Genomic DNA, 16,727 nt, shown 5'->3' with positions numbered 1-16,727 from the left:
TCAACTATCCTTCCTCACTGCAACCCAGCCGACCCATAATGGCCCACCTCACCCAACATAGGAGGCACAAAGGCAACAGCAGCCTTGTAATATACTTCTTAACCAGCTGCCAGAATTTCTTAAAGTTCAATCCCTTGTTCTGTATCATTCATATCATTCACAATGGTTCTTCTGATTCAACCACAAGCACAGTCTTTTTTTTCCATGCTTATTTTATATCATTTGTACCATAATGTACTATGATTTGTATGCTTTGTTACTTAAAGTTGTATCACTTTCCGTTGTTATTAAAACTCTTCATAACCATTATGTTAATAGCTAATGTTACATTATATGGCTAAATCATTGCTTTGTCTAACTATTCCTCTACTGTTCAATATTAAAGTGAACCCAACTACAAATTCTATGATAGATCACAAATAATTTTGAATAAATGTAAATCTCTTTCCACGTTTCTGGTTATTTTCTTAGGATCAATCCCTCCATGTAGAATCACTGTGCCAAAGTAACATTTTAAAACTTTATACATATTTTCAACTTGCTTTTTAGAAAGAATGTTCCTATTTATATTTCCAGGTAATTGGGCATTTAATTGCACTGATGATCTTTTTTTATCTTTGCTGGTGTTAGGTGAAGTTATAAATGATAAAAATTGCTAATTTTCCTTAAATGCTTACTATTGGGTGAGCCAAAAAGTTTGTTTTTTTTTCTGTAAGATGGCTCAAGTACTGCTTAGTTGTCTTTAGCTTCATTCAAAACTACTTTGTTAAGATTGTATTGTGACAGCTGTCATATCAGTGTGCATTTAAAAAACATCAAAATTGATTAATAATATTGAAGTTGGAAGAAAATACACAATATTTTTGGCATATTATGCTTTATTATTCAACAAAGGTAAAAACACAACTAAAACACAAACAAAATAATCTGTTCGGTGTATGCAGAAGGTGCTGTTCCTGACTTAACATGTCAAAAGTGGTTTGTGAAGTTATGTGCTGGAGATTTCTCACTGAACGATAGATACTCCACAGTCGGGTAGACCAGTTTAAGTTGATTGAGATCAAATCAAGACATTAATTGAGAATAGTCAACATTATACCACATGGAAGAGAGCCGACATACTCAAAATATCCATATCAGTAGTTATTGGTGGGAAAAAAAAGTGTCTTATTTTACAAAAAAAAATACATACTGACTTTTTGGCTAACCCTACACATCTGAGTATTTAACATGCATTATTTCTTTTAACATTCACAAACAACTCTATCAACAGAGGTAGGTTCCACTACCTTTCCATAAAAATTGGAAATTAAGACTTAGATGAGTAACATAAAGTGCTTGAAACAGTGCTTAGTATATACTAAGCACATGGTAAGTCTTCACTCGTTTTTTTATTAATAATGTATAAGTTACAGGTAGCATTCAATATTGTATTAGTTTCAGGTATACAGCATAGTAGTGAGGTATTTGTAAGTTATATGAAGTGACCACCCCCAAGTAAGTCTAGTACCACCTGCTCCATACACAGTTATTACAATATTTTTTACTATATTCTCAATCCTGAACTTTGCATCCCTGTCACTTTTACTTCTTAACTAACTTGACCAATGACACCTCTTACATAGTGGAGCCAAGATTCAAACACAGGTCTGTTTCGTGAAATGCCAGTCATTCTAGACCATTCAATTATTGCATAAATTTTCGCTTCTTTAATAACCTGTAAGGTTGAAATTATTCACTTCTATTCATAACAAATTTTTTTCAAAGATTTCATTTATTTATTCATTTTTAGAGAGAGGGAAAGGGAGAGAGAGGGGGAAAGAAACATTGATATGTGGTTGCCTCTCGCACACCCCCAATTGGAGACCTGGCCCGTGACCCAAGCATGTGCTCTGACTGGGAAGCAAACCAGCAACCCTTCTGTTCGCAGGCTGGCACTCAATCCACTGAGCCACACCAGCCAGGGCTATTCATAATAAAATTTTTAATATTTAAAAACTTCTTTCAAGGAAAACTGTTGCAGGTGAACAAGCTTGTACCCTGGTCCTGCACCTTCTCAGTGAGCCAAGGTGCCTAATACTCAGCAAACTGTGCCAAGCTCCAAGGAAGAGGGAATGCCCCTCTGCAGGCAGGACCACTGTCTCAGAGGCCAAGGCTTGGCTGATCACTGCTGAGCACCATCCTGCTGCCTGGCATCTCGTCTGCCCGACTGCCTGGCCCAGAAACTGTGGGAACCCTGGTGGATACTGGGAGCGATACGGCACTGCCTCCACCCACTGGTGGTTGGGCCCAGCTGCAACAGAACATTTGCCAGGAGATGCAGAAGCCACCAAATAGACTTGCAGCCCAAGGGCCCAAGGGCAGGGAAGCCAGGCAGCCTCGGGACATGTGGAGTCAGATGAGTGTCCCTCACCTGCCAGGAGAGCAGCAACAGGAGGTTCTTACACTGAACTGGCAAAAAACCCTTCCCCCTTCTCCCCACTCCAGTACCAGATTGGGGATGGGATCACAAGAAAGCAGGCATATTTACCATAGAAATCAAAATGGCACAAGGGGCGGTGCTGGACCAAGGAAGCCTGTCAGTCTAGCTTAGGGAAAGAAGAGATTGGGACATGGACCCATCGGAAGAATGTGAAAGCTTGGGAAGTTGATTGGTCACTTTGAGAAATCACCTGGTCCATCCCACACTCAAGCTAATATAAACCCAGTGGAACAAAGAAGGCTCTCTATTTTGACATGGCTCTCTGGCTTGTGACCTATACTCAGATGGTAGACTGGCCTATTCTCTCAAATGGCCACATGGCTACTAAGGCCACGGGGCCCATGGCCTCCAGGAGGGATCCTCTTTCTCTCTCCTCTGTCTCCTCTCTCTCTTTCTCTCTTTCTCTTCTCTTTTCTCTCTCTCTCTCTCTAACCCCCCACCCCCACCCCAACCTGGTGATGCGTTCATTAGTGCATTCATGGTGCACTAACTTGCAGCCTTAGCTGCATGACCCATGACTTCTAGCAGGGAGCCTCTCTCACTCTCTCACGCCCTGGTGATGCATGAACCATGTGTTTGCAAGCTCTCCAGCCTGGGAGGACACAACCTTGTGGCCTTAGAAGCCGCATGGCCCATGGCCTCCAGGAGGGAGCCTGAATTGAGCAGCAACCAGAAACAAGCTAAGCTACCTGGATAACCGCTTAGAAGCTGTCTGCAGGCCCAAAGAACAGTACTTTAAAAAGGGACAGGAGCTTTGGGTGCTGGCTTTTGCTTTGTTCTTGCTGAGAATGTTTGGACTTGGTCTTGACTTTGAAGAGGGGATGGGCTTTGAGTTGGGGAGTCCACCATTCTCCCAGATCACATAGCACCTGAAAATACCTCTTTCCTTTTTTTACCAGTAACTGTCTCGTGAGTTAATGGAGGGCATACAAACCCCCCTTTTTGTTTGGTAACTAAAGTATATTAATAACAACTTATATATTCACATAAGCTTCCACTCCAATCTTATTTTTATTATTCATGGACCTTTAAACAAGATTTGGTAATAAATATGGTTTGTGCCTAAGGCTTTTTCTATCAGAACTTAAGTCACAAATAATAATTTTTATTTATTTAAAAAAAAAATTTTATCCTTACCTGAGGACATTTTTTCATGGCTTTTCAAAAGAGAATGTGAGAGAGAAACATCGACTGGTTGCCTCTGGAATGTGCCCAGACTAGGAATCCTATGCACCCAGAATGGGATTGAACCCACAATCTTTCAGTTACAGGACAATACTCCAAGCTCCTAAGCCACATCAGCCAGGGTAATTATAATAATTTTTAAATAAATTACTATATTCAAACCTTTCTCCAGCCTAAAGAATATGAAATGAAACGTTCTCTCTTCTATAATAATGGCCAAGTATATGTAACGTGACACCAGGAATGCAATAATTTAATTAAGTAATCATTCAACTACATGCTGTAAGGATACTGCATACTGTTTATATTCAGGATAACTATACATCAGAGATCAAAATCCTTTAGTGCTCCACTTTCTTATTAACCTATATAATCCAGCTTATATATGTAAAAAAGAAAATAAATGACTGTTAAAATCAATGTTACATGCAAAAACTACTTATGTTTCTATACACCAGCAATGAACAATCCAGAACTTAAAAAAAAATAAAATAAAACAACTTTATGCCCTGGTTCAGTTGGCTGGAGCATCATCCCATACACCAAAAGATTGTGGGTTCGATCCCTGGTTAGGGCACATATTGAGGTTGCGGGTTTGGTACTGGCATGGCCAATACAGGAGGCAACCAATCAATGTTTCTCTCATATCCATGTTTCTCTTCTCTGTCTCTATCTGTCTCTCTCTCACTCTCCCCAGCCTCTCTCTCTAAAAATCTATAAATATATCCTTGGGTGAGGGCTTAAAATTTTTTTTTCATTTATAAAGATATCCAAAATAAAATATCCAGGCATCAATTTAATCAAAGATGTGAAAGGAGATCCAAGACGTTGACAACTTAGGAGGATGTGGAACTGCCCCCACCACTGAGCAAACTGAAATAGAAATATATACATAGAGAACAATCACTCCTGTGACAAAACTGCAATATACATGATCTGTTTCCCAACAAAGAGGAGAGAAAGAGAACCAACAGAGAAGACTAGGAAACTGCAGGAGCTTTCCATGAGGTGCAGCAACTTTCCAGACTGGAAGTGACATTGAGCACCAGTTTACATCTCCCTCCAGTTCCATAGAGCAAGCAGAAGCTCTATTAGAGTGCTATGCCCTGCTTAAAGCCACACTGCCCTAGGCACTAGAAATAAAGGGAGCAAAAAGAATCATCAGGGCTTTACCATAAGCACCTGGCTTCCCTGCCCACAGCACTCCAGCCCAGCAAGCCAGTGCCCCAGATGCCATAAGCAACTGCCAGGCTCCAACTGACCTGCCAAAACTGCCCAGCACACAGCCTGCACAGAGGCTGCTTCTACACAAGACTACTCACTGTAAAACAAACAAGAGAGAGATCCTATAAAGAAGGCTGGGGAGTCACAAGGGCTCTCCAAGAACCATGGGAATTATCTAGGGTCGAAGATGCTGGTCAGAGCTATTACATATACCTTCCCCCAACCTCCACAGGATGGGGGACGGGGAGACTTTATCCAGGTGCCCTGGCCTACCTGCAAGGTCTTCACAGGGCATTCTCAAAAACATCCACGAAGCCCATCAGTTCCAAACAAAGGGAGCAAACAGGATCAACAGGGCAATACTACATGCCCCTGGCCTCCCCATTCAAAGCTACTCCAGCTCAGCAGGCCAGCACCCCAGACACCATAGGCATCTGCTCAGCTCCAACTGGCCTGCCAATACCACCCAGCGCACACAGCCTATACAGAAGCCACTTCTACACAAGACCACTTTCTCCAGACTGAAAGAGAAAGATCTATTTTGTCCAATTCAAATAAATACCCATAGAAAGTCAAACCAAATGAAAACACAGAATATTTCTCAAATGAAAGAACAAGAAAAATGCTCAGAAAAAAAGAAAATGCCTAAGGAAATGGAGATAAGTAATTTGCCTGATAAAGAAGTCAAAGAAACAGTCATAAGATGCTCACCAAACATGAGCGTGAAACAGAAACTTAGGGAGAACTTCAACAAAGTATTTTTATTTTATTGATTATACTGTTACAGTTGTCCCAATTTCTTTTCCCTTTGCTCCCCTCCACCCAATATGCCCCTTCACTCCACCAATCCCACCCCTTTTAGTTCATGTCCATGGGTCATGCATGTAAGTTCTTTGGCTTCACCCTTTCCTATAATATTATTAACATCCCCCTATCTATTTCGTTCCTACCAATTATGCTTCTTAACTCCTGTACCATTTCCGCCTTTATCCTGCTTTCTCCTCCCAGCTGATAACCCTCCAAATAATCCCCATACCTATGATTCTGTTCCTATTCTGGTTGTTTGCTTAGTTTGTTTTTGTTTTTACTTTTTAGATTCTGTTGATAGTTGTGAGTTTGTTGCCATTTTAATGTTCATAGTGTTAATCTTCTTTTTCTTAAATAAGTGCCTTTAACATTTCATATAATAATGGCTTGGTGATGATGAACTCCTTTAGCTTTACCTTGTCTGGGAAGCAGTTCATCTGCCCTTCCATTCTAAATGATAGCTTTGCTGGTTAAAGTAATTTTGGTTGTAGGCACTGGCTTTTCATCACTTTGAATACTTACTCCTTGCCAGTCCCTTCTTGCCTGCAATGTTTCTATTGAGAAATCAGCTGACAATCTTATAGGAACCTCTTTGTAACTTTCTTCTTTACTCTTGCTGCTTTTAAGATTCTCTCTTTATCTTTAACCTTTGACATTTTAACATTTTAATTATGATGTGTCTTGGTGTGGTCCTCTTTGGGTCTAGCTTGTTTGGGACTCTGTGCTTCCTGGACTTGTATGTCCATTTCCTTCGCCAAATTAGGGAGGTTTTCCTTCATGATTTTTTCATACAAGTTTTCAATTTCTTGCTGTTCCTCTTCTCCTTCTGGCACCCCTATGACTCGGATGTTGGTACATTTAAAGTTTTCCCAGAGCTTCCTAAGCCTATCCTCATCTTCTTTCAATTCTTATTTTTTCATTCTGTACTGGTTGACTGTTTATTTCTTCCTTATGTTCCAAATTGTTGATTTGAACCTGCTTTCCTTCCCTTGGTTTTGTGTGTATTTTCCTTCGTTTCACTTAGCATAGCCCTCACTTCTTCCTTTACACATTTGCTGTTCTCAAGCATGTCTGTCAAGTCTGTGAGCATCATTATCACTAGTGTTTTGAACTCTGCATCTGTTAGGTTGGTTATCTTCTCGTCACTTAGTTCTCCCACTAGAATCTTGATCTGCTCCCTCTTTTGCACCATACTTCTGTCTCCTCAGCTTGACAGCCTCCTGTGTTTGCCTCCGTCTTAGGTACAGATGTCGCACCTGTTAATGTTGTAAGGGGCGAAGCCTTAGGTATTCATCAGTGAGGGATGACCCAATTTACCACGTTGTGGCACTATATGTGACAGAGGGATCAGAGAGGAAACAATGCCACTTGCTCAGCACTAACCTCTTTTCCAGACACTTTTCCCACTCCCTATATGTGAATGGCGCCCCTCTAGCTATTGCCTTGGCTGTGGTTCCCAGAGTGCATGGGTTTGTGGACATTCTAGGACCATGGGGGCCCTCTAAACAAACGAACTCTGCTGAGAGACTGGCAATTTCTTCCTCCGCCCCAATCCCCACTGGTTTTCACAGTCAGAAGCAATGAGTCTTTATTTTCCCTTGCGCTGGAACCATGAGCTGTGCAGTCTGGTCTGGGGCTAGGATCACTCCCCAGGTGTCCCTCGCAACTTTTATAATGTGTGACTGCTCTTTCTGCTGGCCAACCACAGCCATTGCCTTGCTGCCACTGCCACTCCTGCCACCACCACCACACCATGTTCTCTCTGCCCTGGCTCTGCCCCTACCTGTCTGGATGAGTATTATTTCTTTATAGCTTTGTTTGTTGGACTTCCATGCAGTTCTACTTTCTGATAGTTCTGGTTGTTTTTAGTTTTGAGGTAGATATAATCCTTCTAATGGTTGTGGAAGGAGGCAAGGTGTGTCCGCCTACACCTCCATCTTGACCAGAAGTCCCTCAACAAAGTATTTAAAAAAAAACAAGCAGAGCTGAATAATACAATTACTGCAAATGAAAAATACATTAGAAGGAATCATCATCAGATTAGCCAAGACCAAAGAACAAATCAGCAACCTCGAAGATCAACTACTGGATATCAAACGGAACAGAAAAAAAATAATAATTTTTTTTTTAAAGAGAATTGTTTAAGGGACCTCTGAGATAACATCAAGCACACAAACATTTGCATTATAGGGGTCCCAGATGGAAAAGAAAGAGAAGGAACAGAAATTTTATTTAAAGAAATAATGGCTGAAAACCTTCCTAACTTGGGAAAGGACAGACATCCTGGTCCAAGAAGCAAGAGTTCCAAACAACCTGAACCCAAAGAGACTCACACCAGGACATATTATAACTAAAGTGCCAAAAGTTAAAGAAACAATCTGCCTGGCTGGTGAGGCACACTGGACTGAGTGCGAGACTACAAACCAAAGAGTCACTGGTTCAATACCCAGTCAGGGCACATGCCTGGATTGCAGGCCAAGTCCCGAGTTTGGGGTGTTCAAGAGGCAACCACACATTGATATGTCTCTCCTACTCTTTCTCCCTCCTTTCCCTTCTTTCTAAAAATAAATAAATAAAATCTTTAAAAAAAAAGAAGAGAAGAGAAGAAACAATCTTAAAGGAAGCAAGAGGAAAACCCCGTAAGACTATGAGCTAACTTTTCAGCAGCAACTTTATAGGTCAGAATGAAATGGCAGGACATCTTTAAAATGATGACAGAAAGTAACCTACAACCTAAAATAATTTTCCCAGCAAGGTTATTATTTAGTATTGAAAGACAGAGAGATCCCCAGACAAGCAAAAACCAAGACTTCATCTCCATCAAACCAGCTATAGTGTTATGGGCACAGGATAGACAAATAGACCAAAGGAATAGAATTGGGAGTCCAAAAATAAACCTATATATCTATGGCCAATTTATTTCAACAAAGATGCCAAAACCATTCACACAGGAAATAGCTCTTTAAAAAGTGGTACTGGAACAACTGGATAGTCACATGCAAAACAATGAAGTTGTACCCCTAACTTATACTATATATAAAAATTAACTCAGAATGATTCAATCACCTAAATATAGGAGCTAAATTGATTTAAAAAAAAAAAAAAAAAAACTCTTACAAGACAACACAGATAAATCTTCATGACCTTGGATTCAGCAATGGATTCTTAGCTATGTGATACCACAAGCATGAGCAACAAAAATAAACTAGGCTTCATTAAAATTTAAAACTTTCAAGCATCAAAGGGCATTAACAACCCAATTTATAAATGGTCAGCTCTGCCTTTTGTGGCTCACCTGGCTAGACATCATCCTGCAAAGCAAAAGGTCGCCAGTTCGATTCCCAGTCAGGGCACATGCCTGGGTGGTTGGCTCAGTCCTCAGTCAGGGCACATATGAGAGGCAATCTATAGATGTTTCTCTCTCACATTGATGTTTCTCTCCTCCTCTTTCCCCCTCCCTTTTCCTCTCTCTAAAAATAAGTAAATAAAGTCTTTTTTAAAAATTGTCAAAGAACTTGAATAAATACTCCTCCAAAGATATACAAATGGCCAACAAAAACACAAAAACAGCCCTGGCTGCTGTGGCTCAGTGGATTGAGCATCGGCCTGCGAATCAAGTGTTGCTGGATCGATTCCCAGTCAGGGCACATGCCTAGGTTGCACATCAAGTCCCCAGTTGGGGGCGCAAGTGAGAGACAACCACACAGTGCTGTTTCTCTCCCTCTCTTTCTCCTTTCCCCTCTCTCTAAAAATAAATAAATAAATAAAAACAAATAAATAAAACACAAAAAGATGCTCGATGTCATTAGTGAAATGCAAATTAAAGCCACTGTGAGACACTACTGCATACCCACAATGAGAGCGATATTAAATTTTCAAAAAACAGAAAAGCACAAGTGTTGGTGACAACAATGTAAAGAAACTGGAATCTTGACCATTGCCGGTGGGAATGTAAGATAATTCAGGCACTATGGAAGAGAGTTTGGTGAGTCCTCAAAAAGCCAAAGGATTACCATATAATTAAGCAATTGAACTCCTGGTATATACCACCACCACCACCACCCCAAAAAAATAGGCATGCAAGCAAATTGTTGTACATGAATGTTCACAGCAACAATATTTACAATGGCCAAAGGGTAGAAAGAATTCAAATGTCCTTCAACAGATGAGTGGCTAAAGTGTGGTATATACTATACAACAAAATGGCTTAGCTGTAAAAAGGAAAGAAGTGCTAATATACAACAATGTGACTTGCAACAATATGGAATAACCTCAAAAACAGTATGCTAAGTGGAAGCAGCAAATAAAGGTCACATATTGTATGACTCCATTTATATGAGATTTCCAGAATAAATATGAGATACCTAGGGTATTCATAGAACTAGAAAACAGGCTGGTGGTGGTCGGGGCTGGGGTCAGCAGGGAATAGAGAGTAACTGCTTAATGGGTAATAGGGTTTTATTTTGGAGTGATAAAAATTTTATGAAACTAGATAGAAGTGGTGGTTGTATAACAGTGTGAGTGAACTAAATGCCACTCAATTGTTAACTTTAAAGTTGTTAATTTTATGTTACATGAATTTCACCTCAAAAAATCTTTAAAGCAATTAGAGTTTATAATACACGTTGGACAAATGTTTAAGTTACAAGCACAGTTCTTCCTTTTTGAAGGTCCAACACATGAATTACAAGCACAGTAATTAGACAAATAAAGCAATCTTCAACATTTAAGTTTTTTTTAACCCTCACCAGAGAATATATATTTACTGATTTTAGAGAGACAGGAAGGAGGGAAGGAGGGAGAAAGAGAGAGAAACATCACCTCTATCAGTTGTGATCAGTTGCCTCCCGCACCACCACAACTGGAGATCAAACCTGCAATTTAGGTATCTTCCCTGACCTGGGATCAAACCCACAACATTTTGATGTACAGGACAACGTTCCAGCCAACTAAGCCACCCAGCGAGGGCAACATTTGAGTCTTATATCTAAGCAAAACAGAAATTCAACTCCTATCCTCTTTCATGGCTTGATTTAGAAATATTCGCCTCTCACCAGGTGTGACTATTTCCCCCTGGAAACTCCCTCTATGAAGTTTAACTGGATAGCTCAATCATTAGAAAGTGAGCTTGAACTAGAGTCACATTCAATCAATTAAACTTCAACAAGTTTCAAGCACCTTAAAAATGATTATAAATCAAATTCCTATAGCTGACCAGAAGCAGCTCTCTTATTTCAATGAGACTACCCCAACATTTCAGCTATCTTTTCAATTTACATTATTGTGTCGATGAACAAAATACTTAAGTGTTTTAATGTCTTAATTTTTCATGGTTACTCATACTCTAAAACCACAAAATTGACAGTTCTCAAACTTTATTTCAGAGTTAAAAGAATGATTTCCTCAAGTAGGACTACACCACTGAAATAACTAGAAAAACATTAACATCTTCCTCATACCTGATCATGTTTCTCTCTGCATAAAATCCCTTAACAGATTACATAACTTTCAGAATAAAGCTCAAAACTAAATTGTGATTTTAGCACAAAGTTTTTCATAAACTGACTCTTGCCTGTGACTCTAGCTTTACCCCTTGCTATTCCTTCTTAGTCTTTCTTCTCTAACCATATTAAACTTTTTCTTCACTCAGCCGCTCATCATGTGCCAATTTAAACTGATTTAATTTTTCATCACTTCCATTATTCTTTAAACTCCTCGAAGTTAGGGACTAAACCTCTGCCATTTGGTATACTCAGCACCTAGCACAATAATCAAAGGCTGTTGTAAAATTAAACTATGAAAGTATGAGTAACTATTAAGATCCATTATTAGCATGTAAAATATTACAGTTTATTTTTCCTATACAACGGCAAAAAGAGAAAACTATATATTAGGTTACACTTTGCTTTTTTTATTTTTAAATACAATGTGGTCTTCCTAGTAAATAATATCAAATAGATCACATTAATTTTGTAGGCATTTTTTAAACATCTGGTTTATTAATCAGAATATAAATTTAGTTCCCATTATTCAATGAAAGCTCATAATCAGTTCAATTTTATCTACATTATAAAGTGAAACTTTACTGCAATAGAGATTTTGCAAGAAATCTTAAAAGCAGATTTTGTTAACTAGAAAATTACAACTACATATACTTAAAAAAAGGAAAGAAAATCACAACTACTCATTTTACAAATAAGGAAATGAACTGAGAGGTCAAGTTATTTATGCAAAGTCATCCTTAATGTTGATATTTTCAATTACAATATAACCTTATTTCTATTTCAATCTCATAGGCAAGCGAGGTAATGCAATTCATAGCACCCTTTTCTTTTTCCCTACCTTCAATCTACTGAGTATATGGGTCCTTAACACTTGCTACATTTTACTGATTTAAGAACTGCCCCCCCACCTTAACACAACCTCCTTCTCCCCATCATAAACATTTAATTAGTATCTTCATTTGCTAATTATTAAATACATCTAAGACATTCTACTGGAAAGAAAGGGAAATGGGGAGACACACATGAGTAAGAATTACATTGTTTCTGCCTTCAAAGTGCTTTACAAAATTAGGTACAATCTGGTACAGTATTGTTACTATTAAAATAGTGCTTTTATAAATATATAGTACAAGAGAAATCTAATTACTTTCCATTATTAAAAAATACCTTTATTTCTCTCACTAGAAGATAAGCTCCATGAGGTCAAGGATTTTGTCTCTGGTTCACTAATGTACTCTGAGTATCTAGAACAGTTCTATTCTTCCCACCACACCATGTAGCCTTCTCATCCTTTCGGGTTCTTCTTTCACAATCTCAGCTATAAGCAGAATACAATCCTTCTGGGTCCCCTCTTGTTGCCATCTCCATAATAAGCACATAGGCTCTCTGATTTTAAAGGTTTTGCTATTAATCGATTAAGGGTAACAAAGAGGGGATAACAAAAATAACAAATCTGGAGATGTTACAACTAAAAACTGTGTATAAATGCCTGGCACTATATAAAAATCACAGCATCTTTTCCAGTTCTTAGTGAGCCTCCAATTTATTGGCTCTTTTTGAAATAATCAATGAGAGTCTTGCTAAGTTTCCAAAATTTTACCTCCCCACACTACCTTCCCTCTTATCCTCCCAGGACACAAAACATTTCATAGGGAAAAATAGTGCAAGCATCTCTATCAAGTGAGAAATTTGCATTTACATTTCTGAGGACCTTCGGTAGTCACATCACTCCTGTAAATCTCTGACCCACAGGCGAATGATTGCTTTAGACCATTTCCTCACAATGTGAGCAATTTGTCTCTTCCCTTTTTATGGAATACACAAAGCTCCTAGGACCCATTTTATATTTCCAAATGCCTGAACAACTCCTAAGCTCCAAAACTAAAATCCCTATCATAAAGTCTTCTCTTAAATCCCTTTCCACCAAAACCTATTCTTCATAAGATCATTATTTTTGTTAATTGCATGACTAACCTCCCAAAAATTTGTCTTAAGACTCATACTTATGTCAGTTCCCAATATCAATGTCAACATTTCTCAGATCTCTATACCCTTCACTACAATCCCACTGTCATCACTTATTGACTCAACTACTATGGTAGTTAAATTCCGTGGACTTCTGTTAAAGATTAATATACAGCCCTGGCTGGTGTGGCTCAGTGGGTTGAGTGCCAGCTTGCGAACAAAACGGTCGCAGGTTCAATTACCAGTCAGGGCACACGCCTGAGTTTCAGGCCAGGTCTCCAGTTGGGGGTGCACAAGTGGCAACCACACATTGATGTTTCTCTCCCTTTCTCCCTCCCTTCTCCTCTCTAAAAATTAATGAACAAAATTTTTTAAAAGTTTAATATCCATAAAGAGGGGTTCTTTTCAACTAAGAATCTTGTACAGAATCCTTATCCTGCCATTTAAGGATCTTCATAATCTGTATCCGGGTATCCTCACCAGCCTGTTCCTTAAACATACAACTTTGGCAAATGTTTTCTGCTTTCCTACTTCTGCACCTTTGCTTGGGCAGTGTCCTTATGTGGAATTAGTTTTCTTCTCCCAGCCCCCGCCAACTAACAATTTTTTTGAATGGTCACATCGTCAATGAAAGGAAAACAGCTGAGGCATATCATTTATTGAACACATATTCTGTCTAGTGCTTTTACAAATTATCCTAATCCCCACAAAAACATAATGGCTTAATACTACTTTTTTTTTCCTTTGAGGAAGGAGCTGAAGAAACTGAGGTCCAAAGGAGTTTACCCAAGTCATCCAAACCAGCAAGAATCTAAAATAATCACTTGGTGTTCTGTATTTTTAATAAAATATGACACCTAGAATACCTAGGTGAAAATTTCACTAGCAACCTGTCTGAACTAAGCAAGTTATGTATTTGTGATGCCTTCATTCCCCATGCATAAAAAAAGGGGACAATGATACTATCACATTGATAATAGTGAGAATTACATGAGACAATATAAAGTGTTTAGAATTGAATTTGGCCATGTTAGCTATTATTATTGTTGATGTTATTTAGATGCTATGATATGTAAACTCTGACAATACTATGTCCTCATTGTTCCCAAATCAACTTTCGCATAATGCAAAAGCTTAATACTGTGTATTTTTATATATGCTCAATAAATATTTGCACAATACATAAATTTTTAGACAATGATTAACCACCATTCTGTATTAAAAAGAAATTCACTTTTCTGTTGTTTCCTCTTTTAAGAAAACTACAAAGCTTACCAACTTTCTTCCCTTTTTGTCATGTGAAACTACCATATGTGCAATGCCATATGGTAGTAATATGTTAAATGGTGGAAAACACTATTTTGATTCAAACTAATTTTGCCTTCTACTAAACATTAATTCCCAGACTTTAAAATGTCCAAAGTCATACTTTTTATTTAAACACCAACGGTTTTTAGGTCACACCAACATGAAGTAAGCATATATTTGACAAGGCCATTTTATTTCATACATCTCTATGGCAATAACGATAAAATATAAAATGCCTTCCTATCCAATTTAACTCGAAGACATAAATCTATCATACCCTTAGTCCTACCCTTACTTACCAAAATTAGTGCCTAAAAACTTCTAATACATCTGTTACTCTGGGATGCAGAAAAATATCAAAGGTGCCGAATCCTAGTAACAAAATGCCTGAGAGAAATGAGCTTTTAAAGAAGGATAGATGAGCATTGACTCCAAACCCTTCAAGTGCTGTTCAAGTACTGAAACCTCACAAACCAAGATTCTATCCCCATGATTTACTTTACACATGGAGACATCAAGTTGGCTGGTTTCAAATAAAGGAAGAAATAAAAAATACATTAATAAAACAGTTGTGATTTCAGAAACGGAAATAACTGGGCTATACCCAATCGTTTTTAAAAAATTGAGGCTTTACTATGTAATATATTTTATTTCAATTAATTCTTACAATTCCTCCCTATTTACAGATACTGTCACAAATTAGTAAATAACAGAGCTGAAGGCTGAACCCAGCCTGACCCCCAAGTTTGGGATCCAGCATTTTGACATAACCCACAATAATATGGTATACATTAACATCTTCCTCTTCAAACACACTTATTTAAAAACAAACAAAAGCTTCATGAAATAAATATTTAATATCAGGATGTCCTCTGATATTTCTCTACACTTCATGCCTCCTGTTTAAAAGAGTTGTTTTTTGTTTCTGTTTTTGTTTTTGTTTTTGTTTTTTTTTGGTCTTGTTTCGTTTTTTGTAAAGTGGCACTCATCTCCTCAATCCATTAAAAATTGTCCTTAAGTAAATTAAACACTTCAATCTTGAATTGATCTGTTTCTCTACTAGGACTCTCTGGCGGCACACCCATCTTACTTATATTGTATCAAACTGCAGACGTTCTCCTTGAAAAACAACAGATCAGTGTTAAAAGAAATGCCTTCGTTTTCGCTGTTCCTGCTGCATCACTGACAAATAGCAATCAGGCGGGTTTGGGGCAATAAAAGGACCTAAGCGGCTGCCCACGGAGCTGAAGCTTAGGACTAAACGTCAGTTTTGGAAATTTGCTTATTGCCAAACTAGAGCAAATAGAGGACTTCAGCACAAGCTGGCTGAGAACACTCTGGCTTGCCACCATAGTTGTGTGAGTGCCCCTGGAGTCCCCTGGCTTTGGTGTGCCCCACTCCCTCTCTGGTACAGAGTTGTTTCACCTGTGCGGCTCAACTCAAGCTTCTGGGCAGCGCAGCAGACTTTAAGAGGGCAGGGCCGTAGAATCTGTCCCTAGCAAAGTCACGTCCCACCTTCGAACTGAGCTTTCAGTGAGGTGGGGGAGGGGGACGAGTAAGTGGAAGAAGGTTAGAAAGAAAGGTGACAGCTCTCTTCTTTTTTCATAGATTAAAGAGTCCCCGCAACTAAAGTCTGACGGACTTCGCCTGGGGATTTGGCGGCAAGTGCTCAACCAAGAGAAGCCTTCAAACATCTTCCCAAGCTCCTGCCCACCTCTCCAGGGGAATGTGAGAAGCCAAACGGACAAAGCAACAACTTTAGATACATAGAAACTCACGCGATGTGGGTGTGGAAGGACTCGGCCTTCCAGGAGCAGAGCTTTTTTTTTCTTTACCTTTTGCGAAAAGCAGGAGGGGGGGTGTGTTCTCCAGGCCAGACCCGCCGCCCCGCCGCTCCGAACCGCAGAGGCTCTTACGCGGAAGCCTGACACCGCACTCAAATAAGCTCGCTGGCCGCGCCTCTGTGGGAGAAGTCCCTACCCTGACTCCATGGCTGAATATCCGCACCAACCCCGCCGCCAGCACTCCAGTGGGTACGACAACACAGAGGCGAGGCGGAAGTCCCACCTCAAGAGCCTCATTGGCCTGCACCCGAAGGCAGAAATAAGCTATTGGGCCACAGTGCTGCTTGCTAAGGCTCCTTCCCACTCCCATGCCCAATGTCTCTGCCTGCTTTGGCCCTGCGTACAGAAATGCCCGGTTCTCGAAGTCCCATTCGTGGCCTCGTGATCGGTCTTCGCTGGAGGAAAGGA

The 16,727-nt window shown here is 39.4% G+C and overlaps 1 protein-coding gene across 2 annotated transcripts in view; it reads right to left on the bottom strand.

Annotated features, from left to right (window-relative positions):
• RNF13 (ring finger protein 13) overlaps positions 1–16,518 on the bottom strand; it is a 139,237-nt gene extending 122,719 nt beyond the window's left edge. Inside the window, exon 1 of one of the 2 annotated variants that reach the window (XM_090275754.1) lies at positions 16,311–16,518. The gene's annotated coding sequence lies outside the window, so the exon portion shown is untranslated. The remainder of the gene's footprint in view (positions 1–16,310) is intronic. The other variant, XM_090275755.1, reaches the window with a different exon arrangement.
• Positions 16,519–16,727: the final 209 nt, after the last annotated feature.

Source organism: Furipterus horrens, unplaced genomic scaffold (genome assembly GCF_987537825.1).
Source record: "Furipterus horrens unplaced genomic scaffold, mFurHor1.1.pri manual_scaffold_1, whole genome shotgun sequence".
Lineage (NCBI taxonomy): Eukaryota > Metazoa > Chordata > Mammalia > Chiroptera > Furipteridae > Furipterus > Furipterus horrens.
This window is presented reverse-complemented; position numbering and strand designations above follow the sequence as displayed.